General features: G+C 43.2%; 1 protein-coding gene across 2 annotated transcripts in view; it reads right to left on the reverse strand.

Annotated features, from left to right (window-relative positions):
- Positions 1-20,776, reverse strand: part of LOC129857815 (phosphatase and actin regulator 4B-like) — a 90,453-nt gene that overhangs the window by 46,210 nt on the left and 23,467 nt on the right. The window contains exon 1 of one of the 2 annotated variants that reach the window (XM_055926416.1): positions 14,930-15,088. The exons of the other annotated variant lie outside the window; for it this stretch is intronic. The gene's annotated coding sequence lies outside the window, so the exon portion shown is untranslated. Of the gene's footprint in view, positions 1-14,929; positions 15,089-20,776 lie in introns of those variants that run through there. 2 annotated transcript variants of the gene reach the window in all.

Here is a 20,776-nt window from a genome sequence, read left to right on the forward strand (position 1 = left end):
CCAGGTCCGCAGGGAGGCGAGTTTTCCTCCATTTCCGCTCGGCTGCCCGGAGCCCTGTTCTGTGAGCTCGCAATGAGTCGTCGAGCCACGGAGCGGGAGGGGAGGACCGAGCCGGCCTGGAGGATAGGGGACATAGAGAGTCAAAGGATGCAGAAAGGGAGGAGAGGAGGGTTGAGGAGGCAGAATCAGGAGATAGGTTGGAGAAGGTTTGGGCAGAGGGAAGAGATGATAGGATGGAAGAGGAGAGAGTAGCGGGGGAGAGAGAGCGGAGGTTGGGACGGCGCGATACCATCCGAGTAGGGGCAGTGTGGGAAGTGTTGGATGAGAGCGAGAGGGAAAAGGATACAAGGTAGTGGTCGGAGACTTGGAGGGGAGTTGCAATGAGGTTAGTGGAAGAACAGCATCTAGTAAAGATGAGGTCAAGCGTATTGCCTGCCTTGTGAGTAGGGGGGGAAGGTGAGAGGGTGAGGTCAAAAGAGGAGAGGAGTGGAAAGAAGGAGGCAGAGAGGAATGAGTCAAAGGTAGACATGGGGAGGTTAAAGTCACCCAGAACTGTGAGAGGTGAGCCGTCCTCAGGAAAGGAGCTTATCAAGGCATCAAGCTCATTGATGAACTCTCCAAGGGAACCTGGAGGGCGATAAATGATAAGGATGTTAAGCTTGAAAGGGCTGGTAACTGTGACAGCATGGAATTCAAAGGAGGCGATAGACAGATGGGTAAGGGGAGAAAGAGAGAATGACCACTTGGGAGAGATGAGGATCCCGGTGCCACCACCCCGCTGACCAGAAGGTCTCGGGGTGTGCGAGAACACGTGGGCAGACGAAGAGAGAGCAGTAGGAGTAGCAGTGTTATCTGTGGTGAGCCATGTTTCCGTCAGTGCCAGGAAGTCGAGGGACTGGAGGGACGCATAGGCTGAGATGAGCTCTGCCTTGTTGGCCGCAGATCGGCAGTTCCAGAGGCTACCGGAGACCTGGAACTCCACGTGGGTCGTGCGGGCTGGGACCACCAGGTTAGGGTGGGCGCGGCCACGCGGTGTGAAGCGTTTGTATGGTCTGTGCAGAGAGGAGAGAACAGGGATAGACAGACACATGGTTGACAGGCTACAGAAGAGGCTACGCTAATGCAAAGGAGATTAGAATGACAAGTGGGCTACACGTCTCGAATGTTCAGAAAGTTAAGCTTACGTTGCAAAAAAAAATAAAAATAAAATACAAGATCTTATTGACTAAAATGATATAGTACTGCTGGCTGGTGAAGTAGCCTGGCTAGCAGTGGCTACGTTGTTGAAAGTGAAGCTGGCTAGGTAACCTCGACAATTTCACTAAATTTCTCTAAACTACACAATTATCATGGATACAAGGACAGCAAAGACAACTAGCTAACACTACGCTAATCAAGTCGTTCCGTTGTAATGTAAGTTTCTACAGTGCTGCTATTCGGTAGAAGTTGGCTAGCTAGCAGAGTTGGCTAGGTAGGAGGACGGCAGCGCGGCAGGCGAAAAATAGCTGGCTAGCTAACCGATAATTACTCAAAGCTACACAATTATCTTAGATACAAAGATAGCAAAGAAAACTATGTAGCTAGCTAACACTACACAAGTCAAGTCGTTCCGTTGTAATGTAATCGTTTCTACAGTGCTGCTAATCGGTGGCTAGCTGGCTAGCTAGCAGGGTTGACTACGTTACGTTACGTTACGTTAGGGCGAGAATACCTGGCTAGCGAACCTCAGCGAACCTTGATAACTACACAATTATCACCGATACAAAGACGGCTATGTAGCCAGCTAAGTAGCTAGCTAAGATCGAACAAATACAAATCAAAGATAGCAAAGACAACTGTGTAGTCAGCCAACACTACACTGATCAAGTCGTTCCGTTGTAATGCACTCGTTTCTACAATGCTGCTATTCGGTGGCAAGCTGGCTAGCTAGCAGTGTTGGCTACGTTGCGTTACGTTAGGGCGAAAATAGCTGGCTGGCGAACCTCAATAACTACACAATTATGTTTGATGCAAAGACGGCTATGTAGCTAGCTAAGATCAAACAAATCAAACCGTTGTACTGTAATGAAAATGAAAATCAGACCGTTGTACTATAATGAAATGTAATGAAAAGTTATACGGTAGACGGTGGACGTTTGCTAGCTGCTGGGCAGATAGCAGTGTGGACTACGATAGGCGACGAAATACGATGATTACGCAATTATCTTTTATACACAGACGGCTAAGTAGCTAGCTAAGAAGAAATTGCTAAGGTTAGACAAATTAAACCGTTGTACTATAATGAAATGTAATAAAATGTAATGAAAAGTTATACTACCTGCAGAGCGAATGCAAATGCGACCGCTCGCTCCAAACCGGATGTCAATATTGAATTTACTGTGTTAAATGAGGCCTCACCTCCTGGTTACACTAGTGACCATATCCCCCGTGCATCCCGCAAAGGCGGAGGTGTTGCTAACATTTACGATAGCAAATTCCAATTTACAAAAAAAAATGGCGTTTTCGTCTTTTGAGCTTCTAGTCATGAAATCTATGCAGCCTACTCAATCACTTTTTATAGCTACTGTTTACAGGCCTCCTGGGCCATATACAGCGTTCCTCACCGAGTTCCCTGAATTCCTATCGGACATTGTAGTCATAGCAGATAATATTCTAATTTTTGATGACTCTAATATTCACATGAAAAAGTCCACAGACCCACTCCAAAAGGATTTCGGAGCCATCATCGACTCAGTGGGTTTTGTCCAACATGTCTCTGGACCTACTCACTGCCACAGTCATACTCTGGACCTAGTTTTGTCCCATGCAATAAATGTTGTAGATCTTAATGTTTTTCCTCATAATCCTGGACTATCGGACCAACCTTTTAATTACGTTTGCAATCGCAACAAATAATCGGCTCAGACCCCAACCAAGGAGCATCAAAAGTCGTGCTAGAAATTCTCAGACAACCCAAAGATTCCTTGATGCCCTTCCAGACTCTCTCTGCCTACCCAAGGACGTCAGAGGACAAAAATCAGTTAACCACCTAACTGAGGAACTCAATTTAACCATGTGCAATACACTAGATGCAGTTGCACCCCTAACACTAGTTCCCTGGTATACAGATAATACACGAGCTCTGAAGCAAGCTTCCAGAAAATTGGAACAGGAATGGCGCCACACCAAACTGTAAGTCTTCCGACTAGCTTGGAAAGACAGTACCGTGCAGTATCGAAGAGCCCTCACTGCTGCTCGATCATCCTATTTTTCCAACCTCATTGAGGAAAATAAGAACAATCCAACATGTATTTTTGATACTGTCGCAAAGCTAACTAAAAAGCAGCATTCCCCAAGAGAGGATGGCTTTCACTTCAGCAGTAATAAATTCATGAACTTCTTTGAGGAAAAGATCATGATCATTAGAAAGCAAATTACGGACTCTTCTTTAAATCTGCGTAGTCCTCCAAAGCTCAGTTGTCCTGAGTCTGCACAACTCTGCCAGGACCTAGGATCAAGCGAGACACTCAAGTGTTTTAGTACTATATCTCTTGACACAATGATGAAAATAATCATGGCCTCTAAACCTTCAAGCTGCATACTGGACCCTATTCTAACTAAACTACTGAAAGAGCTGCTTCCTGTGCTTGGCCCTCCTATGTTGAACATAATACATCCCTTCCGTCTACAAGAGAGCGAGAGTTGCACCCCTTCTGAAAAAACCTACACTCGATCCCTCCGATGTCAACAACTACAGACCAGTATCCCTTCTTTCTTTTCTCTCCAAAACTCTTGAACGTGCCGTCCTTGGCCAGCTCTCCTGCTATCTCTCTCAGAATGACCTTCTTGATCCAAATCAGTCAGGTTTCAAGACTAGTCATTCAACTGAGACTGCTCTTCTCTGTGTCACGGAGGCGCTCCGCACTGCTAAAGCTAACTCTCTCTCCTCTGCTCTCATCCTTCTAGACCTATCGGCTGCCTTTGATACTGTGAACCATCAGATCCTCCTCTCCACCCTCTCCGAGTTGGGCATCTCCGGCGCGGCCCACGCTTGGATTGCGTCCTACCTGACAGGTCGCTCCTACCAGGTGGCGTGGCGAGAATCTGTCTCCGCACCACGTGCTCTCACCACTGGTGTCCCCCAGGGCTCTGTTCTAGGCCCTCTCCTATTCTCGCTATTCACCAAGTCACTTGGCTCTGTCATATCCTCACATGGTCTCTCCTATCATTGCTATGCAGACGACACACAATTAATCTTCTCCTTTCCCCCTTCTGATAACCAGGTGGCGAATCGCATCTCTGCATGTCTGGCAGACATATCAGTGTGGATGACGGATCACCACCTCAAGCTGAACCTCGGCAAGACGGAGCTGCTCTTCCTCCCGGGGAAGGACTGCCCGTTCCATGATCTCACCATCACGGTTGACAACTCCATTGTGTCCTCCTCTCAGAGCGCTAAGAACCTTGGCGTGATCCTGGACAACACCCTGTCGTTCTCAACTAACATCAAGGCGGTGACCCGTTCCTGTAGGTTCATACTCTACAACATTCGCAGAGTACGACCCTGCCTCACACAGGAAGCGGCGCAGGTCCTAATCCAGGCACTTGTCATCTCCCGTCTGGATTACTGCAACTCACTGTTGGCTGGGCTCCCTGCCTGTGCCATTAAACCCCTAAAACTCATCCAGAACGCCGCAGCCCGTCTGGTGTTCAACCCTCCCAAGTTCTCTCACGTCACCCCGCTCCTCCGCTCTCTCCACTGGCTTCCAGTTGAAGCTCGCATCCGCTACAAGACCATGGTGCTTGCCTACGGAGCTGTGAGGGGAACGGCACCTCCGTACCTTCAGGCTCTGATCAGGCCCTACACCCAAACAAGGGCACTGCGTTCATCCACCTCTGGCCTGCTTGCCTCCCTACCTCTGAGGAAGTACAGTTCCCGCTCAGCCCAGTAAAAACTGTTCGCTGCTCTGGCACCCCAATGGTGGAACAAACTCCCTCACGACGCCAGGTCAGCGGAGTCAATCACCACCTTCCGGAGACACCTGAAACCCCACCTCTTTAAGGAATACCTAGGATAGGATAAAGTAATCCTTCAAACCCCCCCCCCCCCCCCCCCCTTAAAAGATTTAGATGCACTATTGTAAAGGGGTTGTTCCACTGGATATCATAAGGTGAATGCACCAATTTGTAAGTCGCTCTGGATAAGAGCGTCTGCTAAATGACTTAAATGTAAATGTAATAATAAATGGCTCTCTATCCACCGGATGTGTACCAAACTCACTAAAAGTGGCAGTAATTAAGCCTCTCTTGAAAAAGCCAAACCTTGACCCAGAAAATATAAAAACTATTGGCCTATATCGAATCGTCCATTCCTCTCAATTGGTTTTAGACCCCATCATAGCACTGAGACTGCACTTGTGAAGTTTGTAAATTACCTTTTAATGGCGTCAGACCAAGGTTCCGCATCTGTCCTCGTGCTCCTAGACCTTAGTGCTGCTTTTGATACCATCCATGACCCAATTATTTTGGAGAGATTGGAAACCCAAATTGGTCTACACGGACAAGTTCTGGCCTCGTTTAGATCTTATCTGTCGGAAAGATATCCGTTTGTCTCTGTGAATGGTTTGTCCTCTGACAAATCAATTGTAAATTTCGGTGTTCCTCAAGGTTCCGTTTTAGGACCACTATTGTTTTCACTATATATTTTACCTCTTGGGGATGTCATTTGAAAACATAATGTTAACTTCACTGCTATGCGGATGACACACAGCTGTACATTTCAATGAAACATGGTGAAGCCCCAAAATTGCCCTCGCTAGAAGCCTGTGTTTCAGACATAAGGAAGTGGATGGCTGCAAACTTTTTACTTTTAAACTCGGAAAAAACAGAGATGCTTGTACTAGGTCCCAAGAAACAAAGAGATCTTCTGTTGAATCTGACAATTAATCTTGATGGTTGTACAGTCGTCTCAAATAAAACTGTGAAGGACCTCAGCGTTACTCTGGACCTTGATCTCTCTTTTGACGAACATATCAAGACTGTTTCAAGGACAGCTTTTTTCCATTTACGTAACATTGCAAAAATCAGAAACTTTCTTTCCAAAAATGATGCAGAAAAATGTATCCATGCTTTTGTTACTTCTAGGTTAGACTACTGCAATGCTCTACTTTCCGGCTACCCGGATAAAGCACTAAATAACCTGTTGGGGATGGGGGCGCTGTTTAGACTATTTATGCTAATTTGGCTAATTTTTTAAACGGCTTCCCACAAAATCCTTGATCGTACAATATGCATATTATTATTATTATTGGATAGAAAACAGTCTATAGTTTCTATAGGAGTTGAAATTTTGTCTCTAAGTGGAACAGAGCCCATTCTACAGCAATTTCCCTGACATGGAGTCAGATTTGAGAAATGTTGGCCACTCTTCTGAAGTCAGTTAAAAGGGCACTGTCGTTGCTATGACTATACGGACACTTCTTACGTCTTCCCCTGGATGCCTTTACGTGATGACGATTCCAACGGGGTCGATTGCGCGTTCACAGGCCCTACAAATGAAAAAACCCTGAAGCTAGTCATTCTTTGGGAGCTGCGTCATGAGCCTAGAGGACACCGGCGCGCACCTGTTCCAAGCGTTAGTTTAGCCTGTTATATTTCTCCGGTCATCTTTTCACTCGTTATAGGAGTTAAAAACATCATAAGGTAGTTAATTTAAAGCGTTTTATAGCAATTTATATCCGTTTAGTGCGATTTTGGGACATTTATTTTTGCAACGATGTGAAAAGTTGGGCACGCTTTTCAGTTCATCCCGAACGCAGTTGACATTTCCACATGGCAAGAGGACAGCTTTCCACCAAAAGACGATTTCTCCCAAGAAAGGATCCTTTGCCCAAGATACTGATGGAAGAACAGCTCAAGGTAGGACATTTTTATTATGATAAATCGTGTTTCTGTCTAAACATTTTAGTGGCGCAAACTGTATTGAAAAGTAAGGATAAATTAAAAAATGTAATAACGCAATTGTATTAAGAATTAAATTGTCTATCAATCCCTGTCCACCCTATATTTTTTAGTCACGTTTATGAGTATTTATGTATAAGAGTAGATCACTGTCTAAGTGGCGCAAGGACTTTTTCTTTACCAGCCTGTCTACATTTCACATTGTCTAACCATGATTTTGGTGGCTAAATATAAACATTTTCGATCAAACTGTATATGCATGTTGTAATGTGATGTTACAGGAGTGTCATCGGAAGAATTCTGAGAAGGTTAGTGAAAAAATTAATATCTTTTGGCGATGTTGACTTTTATCGCTCACTTTGGCTAGAATCAATGCTGGGCTGCTAATTGCTATGTGCTAAGCTAATATAACGATTTATTGTGTTTTCGCTGTAAGACACTTAGAAAATCTGAAATATTGTCTGTATTCACAGGATCTGTGTCTTTCGATTCGTGTATGCTGTGTATTTTTACGAAATGTTTGATGATTAGTAGTTAGGTAAACACGTTGCTCATTGTAATTATTCTAGTCCATTTGTGATGGTGGGTGCAATTGTAAACTATGCCATCTACCTGAAATATGCACTTTTTTCTAACAAAACCTATCCCATACCATAAATATGTTATCAGACTGTCATCTAATGAGTTTTTTTGTTGGTTAGGGGCTATAAATATCTTAGTTTAGCCGAATTGGTGATGGCTACTGGTGTTGGTGGACAAATAAAAGATGGTGGATTATGCTAATGTGTTTTTAGGTAATAGATGTACATCTTTACATATTGTGTCTTCCCTGTAAAACATTTTAAAAATCGGAAATGTTGACTGGATTCACAAGATCTGTGTCTTTCATTAGCTGTATTGGACTTTAATGTGTGAAAGTTAAATATTTAAAAAAAATATTTTTTTTGAATTTCGCAGGCACTGGTTTTTCAGTGGGGGGGGGGGGGGGGTGTGCCGCTAGCGCCACGCTGATCCTAGACAGGTTAAACTTCAGTTAGTGCTAAATACGGCTGTTAGAATCCTGACTAGAACCACATTTTTTTAATCATATTACTCTAGTGCTAGCCTCCCTACACTGGCTTCCTGTTAAGACAAGGGCTGATTTCAAGGTTTTACTGCTAACCTACACAGCATTACATGGGCTTGCTCCTACCTATCTTTCCGATTTGGTCCTGCCGTACATACCTACACGTACACTACGGTCACAAGACGCAGGCCTCCTAATTGTCCCTAGAATTTCTAAGCAAACAGTTGGAGGCAGGGCCTTCTCCTTTAGAGCTACATTTTTATGGAATGGGTCTTCAGTAGGTCATATGATTGAGTGTAGTCTAGCCCAGGAGTGTGAAGGTGAACGGAAAGGCTCTGGAGCAACGAACCGCCCCTGCTGTCTCTGCCTGGCCGGTTCCCCTCTCTCCACTGGGATTCTCTGCCTCTAACCCTATTACAGGGGCTGAGTCACTGGCTTACTGGTGCTCTTCCATGCCGTCCCTAGGAGGGGTGCGTCACTTGAGTGGGTTGAGTCACTGACGTGGTCTTCCTGTCTGGTTTGGCACCCCCCTTGGGTGGTGCCGTGGCGGAGATCTTTATGGGCTATACTCAGCCTTGTCTCAGGATGGTAAGTTGGTGGTTGAAGATATCCCTCTAGTGGTGTGGGGGCTGTGCTTTGGCAAAGTGGGTGGGGTTATATCCTGCCTGTTTGGCCCTGTCCGGGGATATCATCGGATGGGGCCACAGTGTTTCCTGACCCCTCCTGTCTCAGCCTCCAGTATTTATGCTGCAGTAGTGTATGTGTCGGGGGGCTAGGGTCAGTCTGTACTTCTCCTGTCTTATCCAGTGTCCTGTGTGAATTTAAGTATGCTCTCTCTAATTCTCTCTTTCTTTCTCTCTCTCGGAGGACCTGGCCCTAGGACCATGCCTCAGGACTACCTGGCATGATGACTCCTTGCTGTCCCCAGTCCACCTGGCCGTGTTTCAACTGTTCTGCCTGCGGCTATGGAACCCTGACCTGTTCACCGGACGTGCTACCTGTCTCAGACCTGTTGTTTTCAACTCTCTAGAGACAGCAGGAGCGGTAGAGATACTCGTAATGATCAGCTATGAAAAGCCAACGGACATTTACTCCTGAGGTGCTGACTTGTTGCACCCTCGACAACTACTGTGATTATTATTATTTGACCATGCTGGTCATTTATGAACATCTTGGACATGTTTTTTAAATAATCTCCACCCGGCACAGCCAGTCCTCATAGCCTGGTCCCTCTCTAGGTTTCTTCCTAGGTTTGGGCCTTTCTAGGAAGTTTTTCCAAGCCTTCTACACCTGCATTGCTTGCTGTTTGGGGTTTTAGGCTGGGTTTCTGTACAGCACTTTGATATATCAGCTGATGTAAGAAGGGCTAAATAAATAAGTTTGATTTGATCAGATGGCTCATTTATCACAAAACCCACTGATATTGCTAACTACTTTAATTACTTTTTCATTGACAAGAAACAAACTTAGGGATGACATGCCAGAAACAAATGCTGAAACTACACAACCAAGTATATCTGACCAAATTATGAAAGACAATAATTGTACTTTTGAATTCCGTAAAGTCAGTGTGGAAGAGGAGAAGAAATTATTGTTGTCTGTCAACAATGACAAGACAACGTGGTCTGACAATCTGGATGGAAAATTACTGAGAATAATAGCAGACGATATTGCCACTCCTATTTGCCACATTTTCAATTTAATCCTACTAGAAAGTGTGTGCCCTCGGGCCTGGAGGGAAGCTAAAGTCATTTCCCTACCCAATAATAGTAAAGCCCCCCCTTACTGGCTCAAATAGCCAACCAATCAGCCTGTGACCAACCCTTAGTAAACTTCTGGAAAAGATACAATGCTATTTCACAGTAAACAAACTGACAAAGGACTTTCAGCACGCATATAGGGAACAAGCACAGCAGTTACACAAATGACTGATGATTGGCTGATGATGATAAAAGGATTGTGGAGGCTGTCTTGTTAGACTTCACTGCGACTTCTGAAATTATCAATCATAGTCTGCTGCTAGAAAAACTTGTTATGGCTTTTCACCCCCTGCTATAATGTGGATAAAGAGTTACTTGTCTAACAGAACACAGAGGGTGTTCTTTAATGGAAGCCTCTCAAACATAATCCAGGTAGAATCAGGAATTCCCCAGGGTAGCTGTTTAGGCCCCTTGCTTTTTTCCATCTTTACTAAAGACATGCCACTGGCTTTGAGTATGGCCAGTGTGTCTATGGATGCGGATGACTCTACACTATACACGTCAGCTACTAGAGTGACTGAAATGACTGCAACACTTAACAAAGAGCTATTGGTAGTTTCGGAATGGGTAGCAAGGAATAGGTTACTCCTAAATATTTCCAAAACTAAAAGCATTGTATTTGGGACAAATCATTCAGTAAACCCTGAACCTCAACTGCATCTTGATCAAAAATGTTGAAATTGAGCAAGTTGAGGTGACTAAACTGCTTGGAGTAACCCTGGATTGTAAACTGTCATGGTCAAAACGTATTGATAGAACAGTAGCTAAGATGGGGAGAAGTCTGTCCATAATAAAGCACTGCTCTGTCTTCTTAACAACACTATCAACAAGACAGGTCCTACAGGCCCTGATTTTGTCGCACCTGGACTACTGTTCAGTCATGTGGTCAGGTGCCACAAAGGGGGACTTGGGAAAATTGCATTTGGCTCAGAACAGGGCAGCACGGCTGCCCCTTAAAAGTACACGGAGATCTAACATTAAATGACATGCATGTCAATCTCTCATGGCTCAAAGTGGAAGAGAGATTGACTTCCTCATTACTTGTTTTTGTGAGAGGTGTTGACAAGCTGAAGGTACCCAGCTGTCTGTTTAAAATACTATCACACAGACACCCATGCATACCCCACAAGACATGCAGCAGAACAGACTATGGGAGGCACACAGTACTACATAGAGCCATGACTACATGGAACTCTATTCCACAACAGGTAACTGATGCAAGCAGTAGAATCAGATTTAAAAAGCAGATAAAAATACACCTTATGGAAAAGCGGGGACTGTGAAGTGACAAACATAAGCACAGCCACATGCATACACACACACACGGTAACATACGCACTATACACACACGTACACATGGATTTTGTGTTGTAGATATGTGGTAGTGGAGTATGGGCCTGAGGGCACACAGTGTATTGTGAATTCTGTAATTAATGTATTGTAATGCCTTTAAAATTGTAGAACTGCCTTAATTTTGCCAGGCCCCAGGAAGAATAGCTGTTGCCTTGGCAGCTAATGGGGATCCATAATAAATACAAATACAAGGTAAGGTGACTCTTTCAGTTAGAAGCATTTGATTTTGCAATCGCATACATCATTTTGGATTTGTGTGCTCATGAAAACCTTTTTCACCCTGTAACATAAGGAGACACAAAATATTACTTACACTGCATTTTTGAGATCTCTATTTAAAAAACTGTCCGACAGCTAGATCCAGGATTCTTACAGGGTTCAAGTTCAATCTCTAATTTAACTGATTAATGCTTAATATATGATTTAACAACAACTTACACTGCCATAAACGCAAGGCCAGAAAAGTTCTGACATGATTTTGGACAAATCCGTCAAGACCTCATTTTGACAATATCACAATATAATTTTTGTGCTAGTTGCTTTACCTGCACCAAAATGTCATAGCTTGTTCTCAATCTTCTTTTTTATAGGGAGCCAATTTGTTTCAGCAACTGATCAAAACTTCTCTCGTCTCTGCAGCAGACATGGAGAGCAATATGTTTGTAACATTGAATTGCAATAAAATCACAGTATTGAATTGCAATACATATAGAATCATGAGAATCACAATACATATTGTATTGGCACCTAAGTATCGTAATAATATCATATCGTGAGGTCCCTGGCAATTCCCAGCCCTACAAATGACTATCACTATTCTTTAATGAACCGTGTTATTAACCCATGACTACATGGGCAAAAGCCTGTTAAAATCCCTCTAGGGTACGTGGGACGGTAGCGTCCCACCTGACCAACATCCAGTGAAATTGCAGAGCGTCAAATTCAAAAATAGAAATACTGATGATAAAAATTCAGAAAACATACAAGTGTTATACATAGGTTTAAAGATGAACTTCTTGTGAATCCAACCACAGTGTCAGATTTCAAAAAGGCTTTACGGGAAAGCATACCATGCGATTATTTGAGAACATTGCCCAGCAGACAAATCATTACAAACAGTAACCAGCCAAGTAGAAGAGTTACACAAGTCAGAAAGAGATAAAATTAATCACTTACCTTTGATGATCTTCATATGGTTGAACTCAGAAGACATTCATTTACTCAATAAATGTTTGTTTTGTTTGATAAAGTCTCTCTTTATATCCAAAAACCTCAGTTTTGTTCACACATTATCTTCAGTAATCCACAGGCTCAAACGTAGTCAACAGGCAGAAAAAATAAATAAATTGTATCCGTAAAGTTCATAGAAACATGTCAAACGATGTTTATATTCAAACCTCAGGTTGTTTTTAGCCTAAATAATCTATAATATTTCAACCGAACAATAATGTCGTCAATATAAAAGGTAAACAAGAAAGGCGCGCTCTCGGGATTGCGCATGAAAAAGCTCTGTGACACTTTAGGGTCCAGTCATTCAGACTGGTCTTACTCCCTCATTTTTCAGAATACAAGCGTGAAACAATTTCTAAAGACTGTTCACATCTAGTGGAAGGCGTAGGAACTGCAATTTGAGTCCTAAGTCAATGGATACTGTAATGGCATTGAATAGAAAACTACAAAAATAAAGAAATCCTACTTCCTGGATGGATTTTTCTCAGGTTTTCACCTGCCAAATCAGTCCTGTTATAATAATGTCTGTGAGTATAACAGTTTTGGAAACTTTAGAGTGTTTTCTATCCAAATCTACCAATTATATGCATATCCTAGCTTCTGGGCCTGAGTAGCAGGCAGTTTACTTTGGACACGCGTTTCATCCGGAGGTGAAAATAGTGCCCCCTACCCTAGAGAAGTTAAAACAATGTGATGGCTGTTGTCCTGAGAGGCCCCATTGACCAGAGCTATAAATAAACAATGCCCTGCCGTGAAGTAATAATTCTGTTCAGGACACAGCCAAGCACAGGGTTCTAATGCTCTATTACACACACTCACGCACACACACAGCCATTACCTAGGCTAATAGTCTATCTAGGACTCTGCTATGCACAGGGTTCTACTGCTCTCACTCACACACAAACACACACGCACTTCCCATCATCAGTCTACCATTTAATATGACTGATTGCTCTGTTTCAGAAGTATCGTCACCACTTATGAGTTTCTCTTGCTTTATGAGTGTGCGAACAAAGCTTTGCTTTTCAACCACAAAAGAAAGCTAAAAGGGTAAAGGAATGAAACCGAACTGAACAAGTGGCAGTGACACCAAATAAGCCCCATCCTTTCCTTGAGTTCAGAGCCTGGGCTAAATGTACTGGACTTTTAGCATTGAAAGACAAGTAGTCACTGAATTATTGGACAAGGTGCGAGCGCTCACACACCACAGAGGCAGCAGATAAGTTTCTCACACTCCCGACCTGCCTAGTACCACTGCTTGGTGAGTCACAGCAGAATCTGGAGTAGAGTGGCGAGCATTTCCCAATCTTAGAAAGGTGTGTGTGTGTGTTTGTGATCTTATACATCTCGTCATGCCCTCATCTTTGTGCTCAGCCTTTGTTTCAAATGACATGCAGTGATGCATTCAAAGAAATGTGCTCTCTCCCCCCCTCGCTCTCTCTCCCTCTCATGCTGACAGCACACCCTCTGGATGGAGCTTGTGAAAAAGGGATGTACATGGCCTAGTTCCCTTTTGAGTTTTTAACCGTCTCACTGCTGGGCGAAACCGCTGTGCTCAATCAATGCTTTTCTGCACCACCACAAGTCTCACTGTGTCAAAGTCAAACAGTCCAGAGACTTCAATCACTCACCTTTCCACCATAGCGATGCCAGATATACACTCCACTTGCCTTTGACACATCACAACATGTCAGTCTCCAGTCCAGACCACAGCTGATAACACCTGACCTCACATAACACCTCACACTGACTGTCAAGCAGGAGGGTGCGAGACCTGGCACACACCTTGGTCAGTGATAGTCCTGACTAATTAGAGATCGTAATGATTTCCACTGTGGTGAGTAGCCGATTGAATCGATCCTGATGAACATAGAGTCAGTGGTCGTCTTATAACTCATTCTGATCAGCTCCGATTGATATGAAAGATTCGCTTGCCGTAGCAAACAACCTGAGGCAACACGCATAGACTAAACCCACAACAACTCTTTACAACCAACAGAGACTAAACCTACAACAACTCTTTACAACCAACAGAGACTAAACCTACAACAACTCTTCCTCGGAGGGTACTTTTAAGTCCTGCTATTGCCTGCACGCCCCCCCCCCCCCCCCCCCCCCCCCCCCCCCCCCCCCAATCACACACCTATCCCCCCCTCCACAGTCACCAAAGATCAGGCATCACAAAGCACAGGTCAGAAAGCACAGGTCAGGAGGAATCACAAACTAGTTGTTGCTAGAGTCACTACGGTATAATAATTTGTAGAGTGCACTCTCACTGGCTGGAGCACTCCACTAGCAATGATTCAATTAAGATGAGAGCGGAAATGGGAGCAGCTGGCTTGGTTATGGGATCTTTTAATAGCAGCCCAGCCCACCTCCTCTCACTGCAGGGCTGTTTGGGTTTTGGGCACAAACAGCCACCAATAAAGTGGAGGAAAAATAGTTATCCCCAGTTCTTTAAACTTCACCAAGACAACACTCTCAGCTTATGACATGCATCTAGCACAACACATCTAGAAGATAAGCACTGCAGGTGTCCAGAACCAGAGCCTAAAGCAAATGGACCCAGTGCCATACTCACTGCTCCAGAAGGGTCTTTATGCCAGATCTCTCCCCCGCCAAAGGTGTCTTGGAGCTGGGTGCGCAGTGGCAGACTTACAGCCTCTCTAGTCCCTCTCGTGCGAATCTCTCCGATCAGCACCGCTCCTCAGCCCCCCCTCTCGGATACGGACAGAAGATGGGAGTCTGTTCTCAATCCGGGTCGGCTACACGTCATCACCGCGCCTACCCCAGAATAGCACCACTCACCGCAGGGACTTGTGGCCCACTTTCCCAAGGAGCCCAAAACGCTCCTCTCCTCTGAAAAACTTTTTAAAAATCTCTCCACCTGTTTTAGAGCACTGTTCAACAGGAAGCTAGTGCAAATGGACCTTTGAAACTCACTGTTCTTTGGTCACTATGAGCAATGAGAATGTGTTTTTATCCTCTGTCCTAAAGGCAGAAGTAAGGACTCCACCCAATGTGGTGTGTGGAAGTGAAGTTCCTGATTACATACAGTAGACAAGATCGCTGGCTTGGACAGCTGTCAGGTATCAGCATAATCTAGCTTGAACCCACACCTTTTGCATGGTCAGTATTTTCACACACCCATCTCCCAAGCACTCTGCATCCCATATTCCCATCCTCATGCATGGAGTCCCACAGTCTCCGCACCCTCCACCCTACCCCCTGCTAGTGGACTAAGATGAGGAGAGAGCAGAGTACATTAACCAACAGGGTTTCCGTTAGCCGGCAATTGGCAAAAAATATATAAAAAAATAACTTTTTAATTCATTGGTGGAAACACCAGTTCATGGAAATACAATTCACTGTCATGCTTATCGGTTAATAGGCTAATTTGAATAATTTTGTGTAATTAAATTGGCCTGTGTATTCATTAGTCATCATGCATCTTATTTATCCAACAACTATTATACGCGCACAGCATTCAGAGCATATTTTGAGCGGGATTTCTCCTGCAGCTCCTCAGCTGGTTGCTGCTAGAGTAAAATGGGCTTTTATAAGCCCATTCATTGCGCCACAAATCCCAATGCAAATCGCATGTTTAAAACAGTTTTAGTGCACAACTAAAAAGAGCTAAAAAATGTTTCCTCTAAACTGGTAATTGAAGCACGCCTCCCATTCAACATTCAAGTGCAGGCAACAACCTATTAGTGCGTCAGCCACCACTTTACAATGTGAGCTGGAGGCAGTATGCATTTTGAAAACATGCTTAAAACCTTTTTCAAATAGCTTACTGTGAGGAACTATAGTTAATATATTATAATTCGCAATGGATATAAAAAATAAATAAAAAACACTTCCCTACATTTCCTGTGCAGCAGGACAGGTACTTCTATGCGTGTTCAGGTGCGCACACACTACCTCAACATTATCAGGAAAGAGAAACCATACACATGCTCATATGGAGCACCCCAAACAAAAGACAATGTTTCTCACAAGTGTAGCAGGTTGTGAACTCTGCAAACAACGTTTCCACTCCGAGATTGAGAAAGGTAAATGCCTGTAATTAATACATAAATTAACAGATTTTTAAAAATGATAATAGGATAAGACAACCATAAGAACTAAGGACAATGTACATATCAAAACTCAGACAAACAAACACACACGATACAACACAGTTGAATCTGACAATTAATCTTGATGGTTGTAGTCGTCTCAAATAAAACTGTGAATGACCTCTGCGTTACTCTGGACCCTGATCTCTCTTTTAACGAACATATCAAGAATGTTTCAAGGACAGCTTTTTTCCATCTATGTAACATTGCAAAAATCAGAAACTTTCTGTACAAAAATGATGCAGAAAACTGTATCCATGCTTTTGTTACTTCTAGGTTAGACTACTGAAATGCTCTACTTTCTGGCTACCCGGATAAAGCACTAAATAAACTTCAGTTTGTGCTAAATACGGCTGCTAGAATCCTGACTAGAACCAAAAGATTTGATCATATTACTCCAGTGCTAGCCTCCCTACACTGGCTTCATGTTAAGGCAAGGGCTGATTTCAAGGTTTTACTGCTAACCTACAAAGCATAACATGGGTTTGCTCCTACCTATCTTTCCGATTTGGTCCTGCCATACATACCTACACGTACGCTACGGTCACAAGACGCAGGCCTCCTAATTGTCCTTAGAATTTCTAAGCAAACAGTTGGAGGCAGGACCTTCTCCTATAGAGCTCCATTTTTATGGAATGGTCTGCCTACCCATGTGAGAGAAGCAGACTAGGTCTCAAACTTTAAGTCTTTACTGAAGACTCATCTCTTCAGTAGGTCATATGATTGAGTGTAGTCTGGCCCAGGAGTGTGAAGGTGAACGGAAAGGCTCTGGAGCAACGAACCGCCCTTGCTGTCTCTGCCTGGCCAGTTCCCCGCTCTCCACTGGGATTCTCTGCCTCTAACCCTATTACAGGGGCTGAGTCACTGGCTTACTGGTGCTCTTCCATGCCGTCCCTAGGAGGGGTGCATCAATTGAGTGGGTTGAGTCACTGATGTGATCTTCCTGTCTGGGTTGGCACCCCCTTGGGTTGTGCCGTGGCGGAGATCTTTGTGGGTTATACTCGGCCTTGTCTCAGGATGGTAAGTTAGTGGTTGAAAATATCGCTCTAGTGGTGTGGGGGCTGTGCTTTGGCAAAGTGGGTGGGGTTATATCCTGCCTGTTTGGCCCTGTCCGGGGGTATCATCGGATGGGGCCACAGTGTCTCCTGACCCCTCCTGTCTCAGCCTCCAGTATTTATGCTGCAGTAGTGTATGTGTCGGGGGGCTAGGGTCAGTCTGTACTTCTCCTGTCTTATCCAGTGTCCTGTGTGAATTTAAGTATGCTCTCTCTAATTCTCTCTTTCTCTCTCTCGGAGGACCTGGCCCTAGGACCATGCCTCAGGACTACCTGGCATGATGACTCCTTGCTGTCCCCAGTCCACCTGGTCGTGTTTCAACTGTTCTGCCTGTGGCTATGGAACCCTGACCTGTTCACCGGACATGCTACCTGTCTCAGACCTGTTGTTTTCAACTCTCTAGAGACAACAGGAGCGGTAGAGATACTCGTAATGATCAGCTATGAAAAGCCAACTGACATTTACTCCTGAGGTGCTGACTTGTTGCACCCTCGACAACTACTGTGATTATTATTATTTGACCATGCTGGTCATTTATGAACATTTGAACATCTTGGCCATGTTCTGTTATAATCTCCACCCGGCACAGCCAGAAGAGGACTGACCACCCCTCATAGCCTGGTTCCTCTCTAGGTTTCTTTCTAGGTTTTGGCCTTTCTAGGGAGTTTTTCCTAGCCACCGTGCTTCTACACCTGCATTGCTTGCTGTTTGGGGTTTTAGGCTGGGTTTCTGTACAGCACTGAGATATCAGCTGATGTAAGAAGGGCTATATAAATACATTTGATTTGATTTGGACAACAGTTATTAGCAATGCCATGGTGTAGCCTAATACAAAAATAAATAAGTACAGTAGCTTACATTCCATGGTGTTTGGACAATTTTACCATTCTAATAACATATATTTGCTTTAATTAATATTGTTCAATAGAACTCTAATCGACTTTGTCAAAAAAATATGCCTAAAGAGTTTCTCAATACTCCCATTGCTTAGCATCTCCCACTTCCTTTAATGCTGTTGAATTTCTAATAGCAATTATAATTTCAAGGAGGAATCGGTGTCTAACAAAATGTTTTTAAAAAGTTGGTGTTAGACATGTAGAATTTTGTGTTTTGAATATGAATATTTTACCTAGCAGAAGTATTGTACTGTCAATTTAAGGACTGTGGACAATGAGGTCACCAAAGATAAGCTGACGATTCATATATACATCTGTCGGAAGTTTACATACACCTCAGCCAAATACATTTAAATTCAGTTTTTCACAGTTCCTGACATTTAATCCTAGTAAAAATTCCCTGTCTTAGGTCAGTTAGGATCACCACTAGGATCACCACTGTCAGAATAATAGTAGAGAGAATGATTTATTTCAGCTTTTATTTCTTTCATCACATTCCCAGTGGCTCAGAAGCTTACATTAGAGGTCGACCGATTAATCGGAATGACCGATTAATTAGGGCCAATTTCACGTTATCATAACAATCGGTAATCAGCATTTTTGAACACTGATTATGGCCGATTACATTGCACTCCACGAGGAGACTGCGTGGCAGGCTGACTACTTGTTATGCGAGTGCAGCAAGGAGCCAAGTTAAAGTACTAGCTAGCATTAAACTTATCTTAAATAAAAACAATCAATCTTAACATAATCTCTAGTTTAAAAAACAATCAATCTTAACATAATCACTAGTTAACTACACATGGTTGATGATATTATTAGTTTAGCTAGCTTGTCCTGCGTTGCATATAATCGATGCGGTGCCTGTTCATTTATCATTGAATCACAGCCTACTTCGCCAAACGGGTGATTTAACAAGCGCATTTGCGAAAAAAGCACTGTCATTGCACCAATGTGTACCTAACCATAAACATCAATGCCTTTCTTAAAATCAATACACAAGTATATATTTTTAAACCTGCATATTTAGTTAATATTGCCTGCTAACATAAATTTATTTTAACTAGGGAAATTGTGTCACTTCTCTTGCGTTCTGTGCAAGCAGAGTCAGGGTAAATGCAGCAGTTTGGGCCGCCTGGCTTGTTGCGAACTGTGTGAAGACCATTTCTTCCTAACAAAGACTGTAATTCATTTGCCAGAATTTTACATAATTATGACATAACATTGAAGGTTGTGCAATATAACAGCAATATTTAGACTTATGGATGCCACCCATTAGATAAAATACGGAACGGTTCCGTATTTCACTGAAAGAATAAATGTTTTGTTTTTGAAATGATAGTTTCCGGATTTGAACATATTAATGACCTAAGGATCGTATTTCTGTGTGTTATTATATTATAATTACGTCTATGATTTGATAGAGCAGTCTGACTGAGCAGTGGTAAGCAGCAGCAGGCTCGTAGGCATTCATTCAAACAGCACTTTCCTGCATTTGCCAGCAGCTCTTCGCTGTGCTTCAAGCATTGCGCTGTTTATGACTTCAAGCCTATCAACTCCCAAGATTAGGCTGGGAATACTAAAGTACCTATTAGAACATCCAATAGTCAAAGGTATATGAACTACAAATGGTACAGAGAGAAATAGTCCTATAATAACTACAACCTTGTAACAATCCTCATCTGGAGAAAGAGAGGAGGACCAAAGCGCAGCGTTGTAAGTGTTCATGACGAAACTTTAATAGAACAAACTGAACACTGAAATACAAAATGATAAATTGAACGAACGAAAACCGAAACAGTTCCGTGTGGAACAAACAGACACGGAAGACAACAACCCACGAATCCCAGGTGAAAAAAGGCTACCTAAGTATGATTCTCAATCAGAGACAACTAACGACACCTGCCTCTGATTGAGAATCATACCAGGCCAAACGAAAAAACCAACATAGAAACACAAACATAGATAACCCACCCAACTCACACCCTGACCATACTAAAACAAAGAAATAACAAAAGAACTAAGGTCAGAACGGGACAAACCTAAAACTTCTTACCTGGGAATATTGAAGACTCATGTTAAAAGGAACCACCAGCTTTCATATGTTCTCATGTTCTGACCAAGGAGCTTAAACGTTAGCTTTTTTACATGGCACATATTGCACTTTTACTTTCTTCTCCAACACTTTGTTTTTGCATTATTTAAACCAAATTGAACATGTTTCATTATTTATTTGAGACTGAATTCATTTTATTGATGTATTATACACTGCTCAAAAAAATAAAGGGAACACTTAAACAACACAATGTAACTCCAAGTCAATCACACTTCTGTGAAATCAAACTGTCCACTTAGG

This window comes from Salvelinus fontinalis, chromosome 6 (genome assembly GCF_029448725.1).
Source record: "Salvelinus fontinalis isolate EN_2023a chromosome 6, ASM2944872v1, whole genome shotgun sequence".
In the NCBI taxonomy this organism is placed as follows: domain Eukaryota; kingdom Metazoa; phylum Chordata; class Actinopteri; order Salmoniformes; family Salmonidae; genus Salvelinus; species Salvelinus fontinalis.